A 13,319-nucleotide genomic window follows, 5' to 3' on the forward strand; every position below is an offset into this window, starting at 1 on the left:
AACCCTAATTGTCGACCTGATGAAATTGATGACTGTGGATCTTGAATTGAGATACAATTTCCATTGTATATTGTCATAGGGATTATTTGAAGATGATTGAAACCTTTGATTGACTCCCTGGGGATTTTTAGGGTTTCCCAAATGTGATCCCTGATTTCAGTCCCTGATAGTTCAAAACCCTAATCTGAGGATTTGTCTGATCAATCTTAGTATAGGAGATGTTCTGAGCCAATGGATTAGGTCAAAATGATGCACTTGGGGTCTTGAGGTCATGTCCCAAGTCATTAGGTCAAATTCTGAGCAAAAGTCAAGAGTATGCTAACTTCAGTCAAAACCCTAACTTGGTTGATTCAGTGCCTTTGAGCTTGTTGAAATGAATCTCTGAGGACCAAATGTTGATTGTTGATGAAGATGGTTCATTTGAGATGAAGGGAGAACAAAACCCTAATTGATTGTTACTCGTACTGATGAGTGATTTCCTGACCAAATCCTGCTGAGTCACAAGTAGCAAACACAAGCTATGCAGTTTGTTAGAGATGCAAATGATGCATATGCTATGATATGAGGTGGTATCTTAGGTCAAAAATTGGGGTATGACAGATGCCCCTATTTAAGTTTCTTCAACCTGAGATATGAAGATTGAAAATCTTTATTTTGATAAGGTGGAAGAGACTTAAATATCAGAAGACGCAAATTTTGGACCTAAGATACCAAAATTGCGAATGATGCAAGGATATCTCTACCGAGGGATATCAAAACTGACTCCGCTGGGGAAAAGAGATTGGGAAGGATGTCTCAATCCGTTTTTAGGAAGAGAATCCGTTTTTTTCGGGAAAGCAAGTGTATGCTTCACTTGGGAATGACAGCTTACCTATCGACATTATCGACTATCAGCATGGGGATAGACTTGTTTAATAATGCGAAGGTGAAAGGTATGAAACTGTGTTACCGACTATCAGCATGGTGATAGACTTGACAAGGTAAAAAGAGTTTCAAAGGTTCGGTTAATATTACCGACTATCAGCCTTGTGATAGACATGTTGAATAATATAACCAGAACAAAAGGATTACCGACTACCAGCCTCGTGATAGTGGTTTTGAAGACATGATCAATTATCAGCCGAGTGATAAAATGATCCTGGAGACTTTGTTAGGGAAATTACTGGTTATTCAGCCTTGTGAACAGTAATAAGATCCTGATTGTCAAATGGTCTTCATGATTGATTTCCTTGAGAGGAAAAAGTTTTTGAAAGAGAAATAAGCTGCTCAGATGATGAGGCTATTGCTTATTGTCTGTTTTTCACGACTCTGTTTGAGGACTCGAAATTTGAATCTTTGGTAAAGACAGGGTTCTAACCAAGAATGAATTGGAAAGAAATAGTCAAACAAGACTTTGTACCCATGAGGAATGAACTCAACTGGGGATTTCCTCCTTTATTTTGAAAGGAGAAACTAAAGCAACATTCTTCCACGAGGAATGATCTCAGTGGGGAACTGGAGAAAGAATATGTTCTTTTCTGCTTATGGGTGACGACCTACTTGGAGAGATGACGCGCCCATATTTGTTTCTTCTCTTTTTTTTTTTTGAGGATAGATATATCCTAAACGAGTGATTATTAAAAAATGCAAGAATGCATAAATGATGCAAATATGATGAATGTCATGAATGTAGCATGCATGCTGACAATACAGACAAAGAAGTATACTGGAGAGGGACCGACGTCGCAATACAACCAGATACTTGGCAAATGTTCTTCAACACGGTGTAGATAACACAGGTGATGAATGGTGCTGCGTGCTTTAAACTTCTCTGGGGAAGATAAGCATCTTTACTGAGATGGAAGAGCTTCTTCACTGGAGATTGGAAAATCTTCGTCACTAGGGATAAAAGACCTTCTTCACTGGGGATAGAAGAGCTTCTTTACCTCGAGGGGTAATTGCTTCAAGAATTCTTTTCTGGGACCAGAATACCGTTGTCTCAACAATTTTCAGGGAGAATCCTTTTGTTCATCCTACGGAGACAACTGCTGATGTTCCTGCCGTTGTTCACAACTCAAAGGAAAGTTTCGCTTTTATTTTGAAAAAGAAAAGTGAAGTAAATTCATTTAAAACTTTTTTCTTTTTTTTTCAAAAGTGAATAACACAATTAAAGCGTCATTTTGCAAGCTGAAAGAAATTAAAGATTGCAAACAAATGGGCACAAGGCTCAAATTTATTTAATAGGATGGTAATCAGCTAAAGGCGTGATTCCATAGAGTATTTACAAAAGTTGGAAATGGTAGTTATGCGGAAAAGGCTACATTAAAAGCAATAACCACTATTCCCTCTAACAACTTTGAGTTCCAACTGTGCTTGTTGCTTCAGATTGGCGATGATTTGATTGAAGATCCTTTGATGAGGTACAGACTCTTCAGGTGACGAAGTACGGACTGATGCAGTTACTTTGTCGTAAATCCCTAATTTTTGCCTAGATTGCCCTTTCAGGTTTTCAATCTACCAGGATGAATTTTTTTCTGATTATTGTCTCTAATTTTTGCCTGGACCGCCCTTTCGGGTTTTCAGTCCACCGAGACGCTCATTTTTGCCCAAGTCGCCCTTTGCGGGTTTTCAACTTACCGAGCTGTTCTTTTGTATTTTTTAGACAAAGTATTTCTTGACTGCATCAGCATTCACAGGATATGGGAGTTCATTACCATCCATGGTTGCAAGAGTCATGGCGCCGCCAGAAAATGTTCTTTTGACAACATACGGGCCTTCGTAATTAGGAGACCATTTGCCCCTGGAATCTGGTTGAAAAGACAAGATCTTTTTAAGCACGAGGTCGCCTTCTCGAAATTCACGAGGTCGAACCTTTTTGTTGAAAGCTTGTTTCATCCTTGCTTGGTATAACTGTCCATGGCATAGAGCAGTCATACGTTTTTCTTCGATTAAGTTCAACTGATCGTATCTGCTTTGACACCATTCAGCCTCTGATAACTTAGTCTCCATGAGGACTCTCATTGATGGTATTTCAACCTCTACAGGGAGCACAGCTTCCATGCTGTATACTAGAGAAAAAGGGGTTGCCCCTGTTGAAGTACGCACTGAAGTACGGTACCCATGTAAAGCAAATGGCAGCATTTCATGCCAGTCTCTGTAAGTGACGACCATTTTCTGGACGATCTTCTTAATGTTTTTGTTAGCGGCTTCAACGGCGCCGTTCATTTTTGGTCTGTAAGGAGAAGAGTTATGATGCTCAATCTTGAATTCCTCACACAATTCTTTCATCATTTTGTTATTCAAGTTTGAACCATTGTCAGTAATGATCTTGCTGGGAATACCATATCGGCAAATGATGTTGTTCTTGATAAACCTCACAACCACTTGTCTTGTAACATTGGCATAAGATGCTGCTTCGACCCATTTAGTGAAGTAATCAATTGCCACCAAGATGAAACGATGACCGTTTGAAGCTTTTGGTTCAATCATTCCAATCATGTCGATACCCCACATGGAAAAAGGCCACGGGGATGAGAGAACATTGAGTAGAGTCGGTGGCACATGGATCTTATCTGCGTAGATCTGGCACTTGTGACATCTCATCACGTGTTTGTAACAATCAGATTCCATTGTCAACCAATAGTATCCTGCTCTTAAGATCTTTTTGGACATTGCATGCCCATTTGAATGAGTTCCAAAGGATCCTTCATGCACTTCATACATTAACATGTCTGCTTCGTGTCTGTCCACGCATCTGAGCAAAACCATGTCGAAGTTTCTTTTGTATAGCACATCTCCGTTCAGGAAGAAACTGCCAGAATGTCTCCTTAGAGTTTTCTTGTCTTTGTTTGATGCCCCAAGTGGGTACTCTTGAGTTTGAAGGAAGCGTTTGATGTCGTGAAACCACGGTTTATCATCGATGACTACTTCAGTTGCAAACACATAGGCGGGCCTTTCAAGGCGCGTAATTCTGACTGTAGGCATATCGTTCCAGTGATTGACTTTGAACATGGAAGATAGAGTAGCCAAGGTGTCTGCCATTCGATTCTGATCTCGAGGTATATGATGCAATTCAACCTTGTTGAAGAAAGTCAACAGACGTCTTGCATAATCTCTGTAAGGAATCAAGCCAGGGTGATAAGTTTCCCACTTGTCTTTGATTTGGTTGATCACGAGGGCTGAATCTCCATATATGTCGAGGATCTTAATCCTTAAGTCAATGGCTTCTTCGAGACCCATGATACAAGCTTCATATTCTGCGATGTTGTTGGTGCACTCAAATAGCAATCTGGCGGAGAACGGGATATGAGTACCCTTGGGAGTGATGATGATTGCCCCAATTCCATTGCCAAAAGCGTTTATTGCTCCATCGAAAATTAGGCCCCATCTTGATCCAGGTTCAGGACCTTCTTCAGGTAACGGTTCATCACAATCTTTCATCTTCAAGTATAAGACATCTTCATCAGGAAAGTCAAGCTTGAGAGGTTGATATTCATTAATTGGTTGATGCGCCAAATGATCGGCGAGAATGCTTCCTTTGACCGGTATTCAATGTCATATTCGGATAACAGCATTTGCCATCGGGCAATCCTTCCTGTTAAGGCAGGCTTTTCAGAGACATACTTGATCGGATCCATTTTGGATATTAACCAAGTAGTATTGTTGATCATGTATTGGCGGAGACGTTTTGAAGCCCAAACCAAAGCACAACATATTTTTTCGAGCATGGAGTAACGAGACTCACAATCTGTGAATTTCTTACTCAGGTAATAGATGGCATGCTCCTTCTTACCGGTTTCATCTTGCTGTCCAAGCATACAACCCATGGATTCTTCCAACACGGTAAGGTACATGATTAGTGGTCTTCCTTCAACTGGAGGAATCAATATTGGTGGTTCTAACAGGTACTCTTTGATACTGTCGAACGCTTTCTGGCAATCTTCAGTCCATACAACCCCTTGATCTTTGCGGAGAAGCTTGAAAATCGGCCCACAAGTAGCAGTCATTTGAGAGATAAATCTGGAGATATAGTTCAACCGTCCAAGAAATCCTCTTACTTGCTTTTCAGTTTTTGGTGCAGGCATCTCTTGAATAGCTCTGACTTTGTCGGGATCTACTTCGATACCTCTTTGGCTGACAATGAAACCTAAGAGTTTTCCAGATCTAACCCCAAAAGTACATTTGTTAGGATTCAAGCGAAGCTGATATTTCCTTAATCGTTGAAACAACTTAAGAAGGTATTCAATATGTTCTTCTTCTGTGCTGGACTTGGCTATCATGTCGTCCACATAAACTTCAATTTCTTTATGCATCATGTCATGAAAGAGAGTAGTCATTGCCCTTTGGTAAGTTGCGCCTGCATTCTTTAATCCAAATGGCATCACATTGTAGCAAAAGGTACCCCATGGGGTGATGAAAGATGTCTTCTCCATGTCTTCAGGAGCCATCTTGATCTGATTATAACCGGAGAACCCGTCCATGAAGGAAAAGACGCTGAATTTAGCGGTGTTATCAACCAGCATGTCAATATGCGGTAATGGAAAGTCATCTTTTGGACTGGCCTTGTTCAAGTTACGGTAGTCAACACACATTCTGACTTTGCCATCTTTCTTTGGAACTGGCACTATGTTGGCCAACCATTGAGGATACTCGGAGGTGACAAGAAAACCTGCGTCGAGTTGCTTTTGAACTTCCACTTTGATCTTGTTAGCCATATCAGGGTGAGTCCTTCGCAATTTCTGCTTAACTGGCGAACATTCTGGCTTCAATGGCAAGTAATGCTGAACAATATTGGTATCCAACCCAGGCATGTCTTGGTAGGACCAGGCAAGCACGTCAACATATTCTTTGAGAAGGTCTGTCAACTTACTCTTGACATCAGCATCAAGCAGCGATCCAATGGTCACTTCTTTTTTGTCTTCTTCAGAACCCAAGTTGATCTTTTCTAAAGGCTCTTTGTGAGGCAGAATGGCTCTTTCCTCGTGCTTAAGTAATCGAGAGATCTCGTCCGGGATCTCCTCTTCTTCCTCTTCTTCGGCTTCGAACACAGGAAACTCAAAGTTGGGAGAGGGCATAGGGTTATTGCATTCAATGGGTTTATCAATAGTAAATCTGCACATATGATTTATATTTATTTCAGAAAATTTATGAATGCAAGAGTGTATGCAGATTTTTTTTGAAAAGTTTTTTTCTTTATTTCGGTTTTTTAGGATTACCATTTCCAGAAAAAAGCAAAAAATAAAACATATAATGTAGGGAATTCAAAATGACACTTTATTTATGATTCATTTTTGAAACAAAGCCCTAAACACAAACTCATTTGTCTTGGGCGGGACAAAGAGGGAAACTTTTTAAAACAAATCCCTATACACAAAGTTATTTGGGCGGAACATTTGAAAGCAAAGCCCTATAAAACATCTCTCTGCTTTGGGCAAGGCAGGAGGTCAAAATAACAGCGAGGTGATTACTTTGAGCGGCGAACAACATTCGGAACGTCGACAGCTTTCCAGTAGCAACGAACTTCTCTGTGTATTATGTATTCAGGAAAATTCTCCCCAGAATTATCTTCAGTATTGACATTGACCGCTGGTCGAGCAGGATTTGAAGGTCCTGGTTTGTCACCCTCGTTCTTTGTAGAGTTGAAACGGTCTTCTTCTACTTCTTGAAGAGCATAAGATGAGTCACAATCTCCAGAATTTTCAGGATGTATTTCCCAGTCTTCAGGATGAAGAGACTCATTGTCAGCGACACTTTCTAAGTCAACTGCGGGATCATCTTCCCCTTCATCTTCAAAAATGGCATTTATGTGATAATAACCATCCTCAGGATTATCAATCTTGGTAGATGCATTGATTCCGAAATCTTCATTAATTTCAGGCTGCTGAGAAAATTGACATGGCTGATAAGCCTCTTCTGGTTGACTATTATAGTCAAAGGGATCTCCCCATCCAGTTGGTTGGATATCCTCAATCGCAATCTTGTAACTTTCAGGCGCAGTATATTTCACCATATAATCAAATTTTCCACTTGGTTGTCCCAAGGTGTCCCAGACCTCTGTAGGAACAGGCTCAGTTTCATTGCCTTTGGATTCTTCTGAAGGAGGATATGGTTCTTCCGGAGATATGTATCCCGAGTCATTGAGATAACATTTCCATTCTTCTTCAGGATCAGGTAGACCTTCTTCGATACATTCTTCGATAAGGACATTAACCTCTTGAGGAATTGGATTAAGGAATCCTCCACTAATGAATGTTTCTTTGATCGGACGAAGGGTTTCATCCTTCTTAGTGCAGCTTGAGAATGTTGGTGAACATCCGAGACCTGCTCTAGTTTCATTCTTGGTCGGGATCACAACTTGCCCCCAGCCAGTGGTAGTTCCATCTTTTACTACTTTCACCGCCTCTTTGTAAGAAGAGATTGACGCTTTCTTTTTGGAAGATTCGTCTTCTAAAGAAAGACCTTGGAACTGAGTTCCCTCCACATCATCGGCACTGATAAAAGAGAAATTGGACAAATGACTCACCATCAAGGCTTGCTCTCCACTTATCGTCACCAATTTTCCATTTGTTACAAATTTTAACTTTTGATGGAGCGTAGAAGTTACTGCCCCTGCTTCATGGATCCATGGTCGTCCTAACAGACAGCTATAAGCAGCTTGAATGTCCATGACCTGGAAGATGATTTGAAATGTATGTGGACCAATTGTCATGGGAAGGTTGACTTCGCCGATAACAGATTTTCGCGATCCATCAAATGCTTTGACTACTACACCACTGAACTTCATAGGCGTTCCTTGGTAAGACAAGCGAGCAAGAGTCGTCTTTGGCATCACATTCAGGGAAGATCCGGTGTCTACCAGTACATTGGACAAAGAGTCTGACTGACAGTTCATAGAAATATGTAGAGCAAGGTTGTGATTTCTGCCCTCCTCGGGGAGTTCTTCATCACAGAAGCTTAAATTGTTGCAAGCTGTTATGTTGGCTATTATCCCATCAAAGTGGTCAACAGTCACATCATGATCTACAAAAGCTTGATCCAAAACTCTCATCAGGGCTTCCCTGTGTGCTTCAGAGTTTAACAGCAATGAAAGTATTGAGATTTTTGAAGGAGTCTGCATAAGCTGATCCACAATCTTGTATTCACTTCTTTTGATAAGCTTCAAAATTTCATCAAAATCAGGATTCACATTGGTTCCACTGGATTGACCAACATCAGTGTTTGTATTACTGACAGGAGTTTCCACAGGATTCCCTACTGGAACATTGACAGGATTTTGTCCGGTTGCAGGAGCAACAGGCTGCTTTGGAGGTAGTGGAGTATACACACGTCCACTTCTTGTTACTCGACTCACATCAGCGATGTTTACGACAGATGAGAGAGTAGGTAAAGGAACTTCTTGTCCATTCTTCATCATTGTAGCATTGTAGTTGTATGGAACTGCCTTGTCAGAGTCATAGGGAACATGTCCAGGTAGACAAATGATCAAAGGAGCAACAGGAACCTTCGGCTTGTTGTAAGTAACTTCTATGCACTCAGGCATGTTGAAATGAGGAACGATGACGTTAACTGTAGGCATTTCCGAGTTGATATCTGAGACTAAAAGCTCATGCGGATAGCATCCTATCATGTTAACTTCATTTTCATCCCTATTTCTGTAGATCTGAATAGTACCATTATCCAACAGAACTTGAAGATCTCTTCTCACAATCGAACATCCGTGAGGATCTACACAACATATGCTACAGGAACCATAGTGATGCTGGCGAAAATTCTGCCCTCGACAGAGAGTAGCGTGCATTTGTACCAAATCTGCTCTTGAGAAATTGATATTATAGACTCGATATGGACCAGGACATCCATACACCATGTTCACAACATGCCCTCCATGATTGGGCAGCGGATTTGCTTGCACATTAGGATTCAAATTTCTGAAAGAGAGGAGATTAGATCTTACCAACCTCTGAACTTCATGTTTCAAAGCTATGCAATGCTCAAGATCATGGCCAGGTGCTCCTTGATGATAAGGGCATGAGACCTCAGCTTTGTACCACCATGGGAGTTTCTCAGGTACTGGTGGTGGTGCTTTAGTTTGAACAAGACCTCTTTCAATCAAAGCAGGATACAATTCTGTGTAGGTCATTGGAATCGGATCAAACTGTGGAGCTCTTTGTACACGGTTCTGATTATTGTTAAACTGCTGAGCCTGTTGTCGAGGCTGTTGTTGTTGAAACTGCGAAGTAAAACCCGGATTCGGTGTTGTATTAACGGCTGGTGCGATAGCAGCTACCTGTCGTTGACGATTGACATTTCCTCTTGGCTTTCCTTGGGATACCATGTCAACACTTTGTTCCTTCTTTTTGGGAAACCACTTCCAAACTTTTTGGTTCCGCTTGAAGATCCACCTTCTTTAGTTAGACGTCCGGTTCGGACTCCTTCTTCTAGACGCATCCCCATGTTTACCATCTCAGTGAAATCACTTGGAGCACTAGCAATCATGCGTTCATAATAAAACGGACTGAGAGTATTCAAGAAGATCTTTGTCATCTCTTTCTCTTTTAACGGTGGATTAATCTGAGCAGCAGTTTCTCTCCATCGTTGGGCATATTCTTTGAAAGCTTCATGGTCTTTCTGAGCCATGGATCGAAGCTGATCTCTGTCTGGAGCCATATCCGAGTTATACTTGTATTGTCGGACAAAGGCCTCACCTAGGTCATTGAATGTTCGAATATTAGTGCTATCCAAGCCTGTGTACCATTTTAGTGCGGCACCAGTCAAACTGTCTTGAAAGTAATGGATAAGCAACTGATGATTATCTGCATAAGTAGACATCTTCCGGGCATACATCACAAGATGGCTTTGTGGACAAGAACTTCCTTTGTACTTCTCAAAGTCTGGGACCTTGAATTTAGCTGGTATCTGTACACTGGGAACCAAACATAGCTCTTGGGCATTCTTTCCAAACAAATCTTTTCCCCGAATAGCTTTGACTTCCAGCTGAATCTTGTTGAACTGCTCTTGGAGATCTCCTACAAGATTACGCTGATTTGTGCTATCACCCTGATCATGATAAATCTCATTGTCTCTGTAAGGAATAGTGTGAACCATAGGAGTCGGAACTGTCATAGTGGGTTGAGAAAGTGGCATAGTGATTTGGGAAAAAGTTACCCCCTGATTTGGAGTAAATGCTGAACCTTGCGTAGCAGGTGCTTCAGTTGTAGCTGTTTGAACTCCAGAGAAATTATGGCGGAAACCTGTACCAAAGCTGAAAGGCGTGCCCCAACCTTCTGGCATGGAGAAAGATGGAATACCGAACGCAACTGTAGAAACTGGAGTAGTGACTTCAGATGTTACCGTTGCTTGACTGTTGGGTGGCGGCGGCTGATTTTGTGCGGCCATTAAGGAGTCAACCAGGGTAGTGAGACTTTCCAACTTTTCCTGCAGGGTGGTCACCGTACCACGGAGCTCAATATTCTCTTGTTCAGAGTGTTCCATTACTCTTCTTCTGTTTGAACGAGTATTGTATCTGTGGTCTGATTGCGAGCGCGGTCGAGAAACTTTGAGACGCGACAGCTTGACGATCTATTGGAGAAAGATCCAAAAGATAAGACTCTAGACAACAGACTCGATATGCAGAATGATGTATGCAAAAAGAACTTTTATGATTTTTCCAGACATTTTAAAGATTATTTCCTTGCAAACATTTGAACACAAACTATTCTTTTATTCATTCATTTTTTATTACAATAATGGGAAATGTTACCACATTGGAGCGTAGCTCCTTACAGAATCAAATGATACATGAAAATTTAAACAATCCTAAGCATCTTCATCAGACGAAGAACCAAATGCATTGTGCAACTTGAGCTTCATGATTTCTTTCCCATAGTGAGCTTTCAATTCGGCCTTTTCAGCTCTCAGCTTGTCAACCACATTCTTCCAATTGTCAGGTATCGGAGCGTTGCTTGTTGAGCCTTCAAGCTTTTTCTTGCTTTCTTTGATGTATCTTCTGATTGCGGCATCTTTCCGACGGATCTTCTCATCTTTGTTCATGAGCCATCCATCCTGGTAATAGAGATTTTCTTCATGTTCTTTCACTTGTTTCTTCAACTTTCTATTTTCCACATCAGTTCTTCGAAACTTTTCTTTCCAAGCGTCTTTTTCCATCCTCATCTTGGTCAAAGTGTCTTGGTATTCCTCCATAGCGGGAACGTTGGGTCGTTGAGGCACCACAGGGAACATGGGTTTTTCATAATCATAAGGCATTTGAAACTCCCTTGCTCTTTTCTTTACCCAACAGGTGTAGGCGTTCGTAGCGATACAGTTCTTTATCCCACCTTTTTCTTTCCATCGGATGTCGTACCAGGCTTTCACCATTTTTGTTTTCAACCCCTGAGGATCATTTCCTTCCTGATAAAAGTAACTTTCCACAGTAGGGCCAATGGGTTTAGTTGAATTTGCGTACCCGAGTTGTCGTCGGGCTAGGACCGGATTGTAGTTAATTCCTCCTTGTGTACCAATGAGGGGTACGTTGGCGAATTCTCCACAACTTTCAATGGTTTCTGTACCGCAGCGAGCGAAGGTATACCACTGAATATCATTATTAGTAAGAGACATAAGTCTTTGAGACCAACGTAAACCTTCCCGGTTTTCCGTGAAAATGGGAGACTTAGGTAAGTGTGAAACAATCCATTTAAACAACAGAGGTGCACAACATACAATAATTCCACCACCTTGGTGATTCCTATGATGGACAGAGAAATACATGTCACCTAGCAGAGTCGGAACGGGATTTCCATTCAAAAAGACCTTTATGGCATTGATATCAACAAAGTCGTCGATATTGGGAAACAGAACCAACCCATAGATGAGCAAGGCTAGTACAGCTTCAAAAGCTATCATGCTACCAGTCTCGATGAAATCAAAGGCTTTCTTTATTAGAAACTGTGAAGGCAAACCTGGAAGGTTTCCTTTGGTAGTCCAATTACTCTCTACTTCAGATTTCTTCAAGTGAGTCCCTGTTGCAATGACTGGTGACTTAGGAATGGCTTCCAAACCATTGAAAGGTATTTTGTCAGACACAAGAATACCCAAAAGATTGGCATATTCTTCCAAGGTTGGTACCAACTGATAGTCTGGAAAGGTGAAACACCGGTAGACGGGATCATAAAACTGAACCAGAGTTTTGAGAAGTCCTTCATCAACATGAGTGTTCAAGATAGGCAAAAGCTTTCCATGGCTTTTCCTAAAATCAGAGGGATCTTGTACAAAAGACGCTAACTCTTTCAATCTTTCCACATTAGGCTCTTTGAAACCGTACCTCTTGGTATGCCTTTTTACCCACTCCATAACCTAATCCTATAATGTTTGCAAAGAAAATTCTCTAATTGTTTGAAAAAATCATGTTTTTATGGAAAAAGATTTTTTTTTATTTTTTATGGATGTATGAATGCGTGGATGCATGGATGCCACATATTCAAACATGGTAAAGCAAACATGGTAGTTCAAACATGGTAACACATACATGGTAATACAGACATGGCAACACAAATACAGTAACACAAACATGGTACACACAGGTTCAAAGGTCCAGCGTCACGAGCATGAGGTCAGAGAACCAAATATGGGATAGTTCTAGTTAATCACCTGCAAAACATGTTCTACTGATACGTCAGAGTCTACATTTTTCTTTCGGATATTACCGGCTTTCCACAATTAAACTCATGAGCCAGTAATATTCTCAAGAAAAACTCGTCTGAGTGTGGTTCTCCGCATGACAACTAATCCAAGTCTTCACCTGAATAGTTTCTGCACCACAACCTAATAAGGCCAGGATGGGTTGGGGTTCTACGGCCAACTCAGCTTCTACAGTTCAATGAAAGCAATAATGTCTTCGCAATTAACTCGCTAAACATATATTACAAACAAGGAACCTCCACTGAGCGGAAGGATTCTCACGTGCGCCTGCACATGACTATACCCTCCACCTAATTCTTATGTGTACTTAATCCGGGTTAGGATTTGTCCATAATGTATCACTTGTAACAGAACCACACAAGTAACAGAACCAAAGAACCAAACAAGGACAAAATAAAAATAAAACAAATAGAAATAACCTTTTCTTTGGAAATAATAAAAAGATGGTCCCCAGTGAAGTCGCCATTTTTCTGTCGCGGGGAAAAATCGTTGTCTTTTTTCGGGATGAGACACCTGATGCCTTCTTTGGGCTCGAGTGCTCAAAAAATGATTTTTCTTTTGTACGGACCAAACTTTTTATTGTTTCCAAAAGAGGAAAAGGAAAAAAGTTGCAATAACCTTAAAAGTGGGGGAGAGATCTTGGGTAA

The sequence above is a fragment of the Vicia villosa genome, unplaced genomic scaffold, assembly GCF_029867415.1.
Source record: "Vicia villosa cultivar HV-30 ecotype Madison, WI unplaced genomic scaffold, Vvil1.0 ctg.001415F_1_1, whole genome shotgun sequence".
Classification (NCBI taxonomy): Eukaryota; Viridiplantae; Streptophyta; class Magnoliopsida; order Fabales; family Fabaceae; genus Vicia; species Vicia villosa.